At 35.4% G+C, this 8,080-nt stretch overlaps 1 long non-coding RNA gene across 2 annotated transcripts; it reads right to left on the bottom strand.

Annotated features, from left to right (window-relative positions):
* Nucleotides 1-1,492: 1,492 nt before the first annotated feature.
* Nucleotides 1,493-7,026, bottom strand: LOC131479812 (uncharacterized). 2 transcript variants are annotated; one of them, XR_009245108.1, is made up of 5 exons: nucleotides 6,950-7,026; nucleotides 5,523-5,731; nucleotides 4,977-5,088; nucleotides 2,431-2,782; nucleotides 1,493-1,620 (listed from the first exon to the last, which is right to left on the bottom strand). It is a non-coding gene; the product is annotated as an uncharacterized LOC131479812 (long non-coding RNA). The 2 variants fall into 2 exon arrangements; XR_009245107.1 differs by lacking the exons at nucleotides 1,493-1,620; nucleotides 2,431-2,782 and adding an exon at nucleotides 3,655-3,717.
* Between the last annotated feature and the right edge of the window lie 1,054 nt (nucleotides 7,027-8,080).

Genomic DNA, 8,080 nt, shown 5'->3' on the forward strand with positions numbered 1-8,080 from the left:
TCAGAAAATCGTTTCAAATATTCAGCCAACTATATATTTTTTTTCTCCCTCATGTGTGAATACTAATGCTTTCAAAGATCACTCATTACATTTGTCAGCTGCATAAACCGTGCCAGGCCAAATGAAAGTCAAGGGAGGTTGAGAGTTTTTTGAAAAACATGATTTATTAAATTATGCATAATTGCGGAGAAATTGTTTATCAATCACAAATGTGAATAAATTAACTGGCATTTCATTCCAAAGATTAGCAGCAACTCTACAAAGAGCTTAGGAACATGTATATGTGTTTGATTCTGGGTTTTACCACTTCTGTCAAAAGAATAAATGACAAAATATTATAAAGACACATTGTAAATCAGAATCTCAAAAAGTATTATAGCTAATCCTCAGTCAATTACAGTAGCATTATATTTTTAGAATTCATTAGAGTTACACCAAGTTTTCTGTAAGGGAATCTATTTATAACACAGATCTGTTCCTCGTTTTAAATGAAGGTTCCCCCATTTGATTTCCATAATGAAAAACAGTCGTTCCAGAAGAAGCAACATTTTATTTGCCTGTACATCTTCAAAAATACTCTTTAAGCTGCAAGAGAGTCAGCACATATCATTTTGAAATCTCCCATTGGAGCACAAATATTTATGATTAGATTACTTCATGAAATTAAATAAGTTGGGCCTTACTTTCTTGGAGATTTCTCAGGATGTCTTCCATTTGACTGAAAGTTGGTGTAAATACCTACTTCCTAGAATCTATCATTCATTATCGATTATTTTCTGTTTCCATAGCTCTCAATGCTAGGTTTGGATTAGTTTTCACAGTGTGGCCTTCATTACCACATTCCGTGAGAGCAGGCATCTTTGCTGATGTTATTAACAGTCCCAATCCTAATTACTACAACAAACAGTATGGGGCACAAAGTGCGTGTTCAGGGACCACATAATGAGTAAATCCGTGAAAAATATATTTTCACTGTAGTCATTTAATCTTTTGCTGATAAATTTGTGCCTGCTTCATGAATTAATGTCCTATAAATCCTATCCACTCCAGTCATGTGAATATTCATATGTGAGCTCAGTGCACTTGATGGCTACTCTCCTGATTTCGCCAAAGCCAGCTAGGCCCTTGTCTCCCCACTCCCTAGTGCCATCGCGCTAGCAATGTTAGCTTGCACCACAATATTTTTCTACAAATTACACGAAGCACTCATTAAAGACAAAGTATGTTTTATCTGTTTCTTTATATTATCAACATAAAATACCATAGTGTTTGGCTCTGGTGTTAGTCTTCAAATTAATACTTACTGACCAAATCCCCTAAAATCGTGTAAAGTAACAATTTTGAGTCTGTTAGGAAACAATGTTTGTTAACTTTTAAAACACCTATATGAAAAATATCTCTAGAGTGAATTATTGAAGGGTTATTTGAGATTTTTATTTTTTCTCTTTCTCATTTATTCTTTGGGATAATGTAAAAGTCTTCATGTTCTCCATTGGACTAGCAGGAAATTACAAGTCTTATTGAAATAGGATAGAAGGATACCTGAATCTTCCTTAAACACATGCAGAGGTGGATATTACTGGAATGCATGATGTCATCATTTTAATTCAGCACTTTCTGCTTTAAGCAAAAACAAACATGGAAAATATCACTCAATATCATCCTAGTTGCATAAATCACAGTATTTGGAAAAAATAGGGAAAAGACATTTTGTATAACACAAAACATTCTAAGTAATATCTTTATTTACATGTCTAATCATATAGCAATAACAAGATAATTGATTTACATTACAAATTCAAGCTTCTCAGTGGAGTACAAATGTTACCATTTTATGAAGTTCAAACATAGTTAGAGTTTGTCATTATTCCTTTCCTAAAATTAATTTACTTTGTATATAGAATGAACTAAAGTTCTTCACCGTGTGAATTTTCTCCTCTTTGAAAATATGCCACCTCCAATGTAGTGAGATTTAGAGTTACATTTAGTTCATATTTTGTTCTCTAACTTCACATAACTGCCTGTATTGATCCATTCTAAGTATATTCTCCAGACGAATTCTAAAAGTAGAAAAACCAACTACAGTTCTAATAGCCACATCTAAACATATTCTCACGTTAAAGGGAGCTCACATTGGAGCCTATTGTGTGTGTAATTTGCACACAAACCAAAAGAGTTTAGCTGTAAGATTATTTGTGATCAAAATTTTACTTTCAAACTGTCTTCATTATTTTGAGCTAGAATTGTTTTGTGTTCTTAATCAAAACTGAAACCAGACACCTGTAAAATGTTTACTCTAAAGCAAATGAAGCTGCACTTTCATTGGCATGACCGTTAGTCATACTACTCCAAGCAATATTTCCCAAATACTGCTCTCTGCCTTACTTCATTTTCTGATGTTGGAACAACAGACTAAAGACTGTGAATCACCAAAGAAAAAGGCTTGTTTGGTTCTTGACTCTCAAGGATGGAAGGTCCAAGGGCATGGCTGTAGGTCCTCGTGACAGGTTCAGGATGCAAGCACTTTGACAGGTGGGCAGGACAGTTGGAAAGAGTAAACACAAGCAGTGATCCGTGTTCACAGTCACTGATGCTTTCTGGAAGAAACAAGAGCTCACCTGCTAGCAAGGAAGGCATCAAATTTTCTCACCAACACCAGCAAGTTTTCAAGGCCTTTTCTCCCAACATGCCACAACAGCGCTCAAGTCGCTGAAGAAATGAACCATATTAACATGATAGCACAACCATCTCACAGCTTTTCCTCTCCTGAAGGCCCAATCCCCTGCAGATTAGAAAGGAGTAAATATTGAGCTGGTGCCAGGGTATTCAATTGCAAGGATGGTAGGGGACAGAATGTTATGGATTATAAAGTGGCACTACCATGGTAGCTCCCTCAAATACCACCATCTCCAGAAAGTTCTCGGGAGACTTAAACATGCCACTTTCAAAGACAACACGGACAATGCTAAGAGACACAGGGAGCTTTTCCTGAATGTTCTGGATAAGGCAGTTCAGAACTGCTTTTGGTTAATTTTACCACTAAACATCTTTCATTTTAACATCTGTGCAAGTCTTACTCCATATGCAGTGAATTACTAGCTAGCTTTTTAACAAGAAGAGATAATTTTTGCAAAACATGTCAGCTTGCTACAGAAAAAAAATTGTGAAAAGTAAAAAAGCACTAATTTGATTTTCTGTGGACAATTTTTAAAGATACCTTAACAAAAAATTCTTTAAAATAATTAATTTTAATTTATAGAAAGCAAATATTATGGTCATGTAGTTAGTGTCTTAATATGCAAGCCATATTTTTATTTATATAACTAATATAACTAATATTTTGTATAAATTTATTCTATGGTATCAAGCAAAATGCTTGCTAGGTTAAATTATTGTAGACTTTTATAGTTGTCCTAGGTTTGACTCTATCCTTGGATAGAAATGCATCTAACACGTATTACAATAGTTCCAAAGAGAAAATCAATCTTCTGACAATGAGGTAAGCCATGACAGTTGCCTTAAATATGCTCCAATAAAAAGCAAGATTCACCTGCTGAATGCAAAGGCAGTTTCCCAGTGTTTGCATGGGCTAAACCAGTAGAACGTCGTGAGTCCTTTCACAGATTCCTTCTCCGGGTCTGACTAGTTTCTCTGAGGGGTCGTCATAAACATCCAGGTGCTGGTGAGCAGCAGTGCTGAATATCCAGAAACGGGTCACTGTCCAGGATTTCCTAAACAAAAGCCTTGACAAACCTTAGGGTACATAAGCTGTGAGCTCCAGGGTACATTAGGGAAACTGCCTGTTCGTGACCCTGTCTGTACGCCCACTTCTGATTTCTCTTTCTTTAGGGATGGTTCAGAGATAAATGGGCGTGGGCTTACAAATATAATCACACATTCAAAATGTGCAATATACACAAGACTCACCTTTATGAAGATTAAAAGATCCGATGTGAAGAGCAAACTATTTCGACCAAACAAATGTTCTTTGCCCATAAAGACGGGTGGTTTTAAAAGGGTCTGTGACACCTGTATGTCCAGTTTCTGGCCTGTAGCTCATAAAGTCAGATTAACATGAATAAATCCATCACAAAATTGTGACTCAAGAATTCAGACTCCATTCAAACTTTCCTTTGTAACTGATGCCAACTTGTGTTCCTGCCCATCATATCAATTTAATGGTACCAGTCTTTCCTTTTCCTGAGAGTATGAGAATGTGTAATTCATAAAATTTTGCGAAAGATGTGGGTTTTTAAGGAGCCAATGAAAGTGATTTTGAAGGGCTGCTTATTTTAAAGGCATAGAAAATAACAGTATAAATTCAGCTGCTTTATTCTTGTTAGCAACTGAAGAAAACATAATTAGCTCAAAAGCAAATGATAAATATCCAATGACAAAAAAGGATTTGGGAAATGTTTACAAAGATTGCATTTCATTTTCAAACATGCTGCTATTAGTAATTATGTAAGTTGAACAAGAAGTTAAAAACACACAAGTATCTTCTGAGAGAAAAGTTTCTGGTGTCTTAATTTTAAAATAATTTCCCTACTATCATTTTCAGATTTTATTTTTCTTCTTGTGTTGTGGAAGGCTGAGAGACACAGAGGGTGACGCATAGCAGAGGTAACAGAAAGACAGATGGTGAGTGGTCTTCCACCTATTGCTTTACTCCCTAAGTGTCTGCAAAACCCAGGGCTGGACAGGCTTGAGGCAGGAATACATAACATCCTGGCTGGGAGGCATCACCCGCTGACTCCCAGGGTGTACTTCAGCAGGAAGTTGGACACAGAAGTAGAATCTGGACTGAAAGCAGACATTTCTTATAAGGCATACAGATTCCCAGATAGCAATCTAACCACCATACCAAATGCCTACTCCTATTATTTTTGATTGTTTTAAATGCTGAAAGAATGAAATCTGCTGAGAGTATTTCTGTACCTGTTCTGATCCATTTAACATAGAGCATCTTTACTTACCAACTAGCTCTCCCTTATGTACTCTGTTCAGTTTCCTTATCCAGTAATGGAAAGCAATCTTTCTTGTGAAAATGATGTGAGATTAGAAATGTAATTAGTAGCTTCAAAAGAACTAGGAGAAACAAGAATGAACATTTTGAAAAACAAGTTTATTATATTTAGTTGTGATTTTGTGAAACAATCAAAGTGTCTTGTGGCATCTGAATGGCATATAACAAATTATTTCTGAAAAATAAGACTGAAGTTTTCAGTAGGTGGTAATATGGATTGAATGTGGTGACTAAAAAAGACGATAGCTTAATCAGAGGAAAAGGAAACAGAAGCATTTTGGAAATGATGGTGTAAACACTTAAATAGGGAGAAGGAAATAATGGCTAGAATAAATAGGCAAAGTGACTTTAAATGTGCAAGGAAAACATAAAAACTATAAAGTCTACTGGTCATATGACATTTGACCAGATGTATCAATCATAATCTTTCGGTCTAATAGTCTAACAGTTGAATTATTTTAAAGGCTATGGCTCTATTTGAATCTCTCTCTCCTACCTTCCATGGATGCCGATCTAACCTCCAGCACTGACTCATTTGATGAACAAGGATAGCCAGGCAAAGGCAACCATACTCGCTCTCTCTCAGAATGTTCCATCTATGTCCAAAAAATCCCCACTGTGCTTAAGGCAAACCATGTATCGACATTGGCCTTAACCGTGAGTGCAGCAGAGTTCCTCCTTTGATTGTACAACTGCTTCTGGATTCTGAGAAGGTGATATAAAGGCCAGCTGTCTTAATTGTTCATTTATTCAAGAATAAATAAACTTTATTCTTAACATTTTTATCAAAATGTTGAGATTCATGATAGAGAAATGTGGCTTTTTTTTCTTAATTAAAACCTTAAGACAAGGTAGAAGGTAGAACAGATTATAGAACAGAATTTCAAACCTGGGAACAACCCTCCAGAGCATACCATGTCTTAATTTTCTGTCAGTATCAGCCCTAAGGCCCAGAAAAGGAGTTTCAGTGCAGACAGAAATACTGCAGAGTGAAAAGGAAGACTCAAGCATTTTGAAACCTAGGCCCAAGCATTTAAATCATGACTTCACCACGCATTATTTTTTGAGTCTTTGGATTTATTGTCTAACCCCAAATGAACATATGTCGCCATATCTGAATTTTGATAGATTACGCATGTACTGGGGCAATAACATCTAGCTTTCAGAATTATTGATAAAATACAAAACACAACTAACTTATAAGCATGTTTTTAAAATATTAGATGCTATTTTAGTTTGCCAGATAAAACTTCAAAAAAGCTACATTTCAGCTTTTTGCACTTGTAACAAAAATTATATAAATTTTTTAAAAAATCCATTTGGTAAAGGCTGAATTAGGCCTACACTTCTGCTTGATAAAAACAAATGATTCAGGAAATGTCAAATACTGTAGCTCTAGAATTCTAAAATTAAGAAAAGCAGAGTTTGTTAACCCAGAGAAGTTTTCTGAAAAATTCTGCCGAAGCAACTTGGTTTATACTAGCTGATGGGACTCACTTTATAATATCCATTAATCTTTACAAAGAATTTTGTTGCCTAGAGGAATTCCACTATGCAAATGTTTTTATATTTTGACAATAAGATGCTGGACTTTCCACTATTGTCTGTAGCAATAATGTCAGGATGTACTTGAGTAGCAGAATGATGGACTTGCGTCTGTGTTTGAACAACTGTACTGTTGTAATAATATAGGGAGAATCAGTGGGGGGAGGAGAAACAGGGAGTTGGGAAGGAAAAAACTCTGAGCCATGGAACTGAAACATAAAAACTAAAAAATAGTTTTAAAAGAAGAAATCACTAATAAAGGTATAAGTTCACTAAAATAATATGGATAACTCAACCAAAATTATTTTATTCCTTCCTAATGTGATGTAAATAAAATCATAGTTTAATTAATTTATTTTAGCATTGAAAGTTTCATACCTGGAATGAGGAGAAATGGGAACTAGGCAGAACCCGCCAGTTGGATGTAGGGTTTCACCTGTAATTAGTGGGAGTGTTGGGAATAAGACAGAGATGATGGTTACATACAACATTGTGAGGTTACCAGGTGCCATTAGACAAACTCTTTAAAATTGTGTATTTTCATGTGGATTTTATGTAAATAAATTATTTTTTCAAATTTTTCACATGCATGAAAGGTTTAAAAATAGTGAAACAAATATATATGTCATGCATGGGAATTCTGTTAGAATTAAAGCATGTATTATCAAATCAAAGAGCAAGTTGTCTTTAAGTGTCTCTAAAATGTCAATGCATGGTTTTTTAAAATACACACCAACATTTCTTCTAAGTCTGGAAATTGCTAATGCTGTATTAAAGTCACTAGGATAAAAAGAGGCATTTTCTACACATAGCTAGCAATTCACACTCAAACTACAAACTATCACAGAGACTGAATGTGGCTCCTGTAACTTAATCTCAGTGTTCTGGTGATCTCAAATCTCTCGAGTCTCACTTCATGGTTTATGATACAGTTACATCACAATTCCTCAATAAAATTACGGCTTTGTCACTAATCTCTCCCTATCAGTTATCCTGCAAGGAAGGAAGCTGGAAGGCACCACTGGAGAGAGGCAATGGCATGAATGATTGCATTTAGTCTCTTTCCACAACAATATCTCTACGTCTGCAAGTGATAAATGGCACCCGAGTTATAAACGAGCAACAAGGTCAGTAGCGCCAAGCAGCCAAGAGTTCAAAGAGAAGTCACTATTCTGACGGGTTCAAGAAAAGGCCATGTACTGCTGGCAAGCACCACTTGAGATAAATCCTTGGAGAAGCTATAACTGTAATTACGAAACAGAAATAGAAAAATCTGTTATTGAAGAGCTAAAATGTTCGTCCAGGAAATCAACAAACAACAGTGATTACCCTAAAATCATTATTTTTCTGGAAAACATTGAATTTAATAACCATCTCTTGTTAGTCAAGAATCCTGGTAGAAAATAGCATCAAAAGGTTCAGTAATTCTTTGACACTGAAAATGGGCACCTGAATAGTACTTTTCTTCTTGGTCTTCTCTTTATAGTCTCTTCTATTTAACTGTCAGAA

The sequence above is a fragment of the Ochotona princeps genome, chromosome 3, assembly GCF_030435755.1.
Source record: "Ochotona princeps isolate mOchPri1 chromosome 3, mOchPri1.hap1, whole genome shotgun sequence".
NCBI lineage: Eukaryota > Metazoa > Chordata > Mammalia > Lagomorpha > Ochotonidae > Ochotona > Ochotona princeps.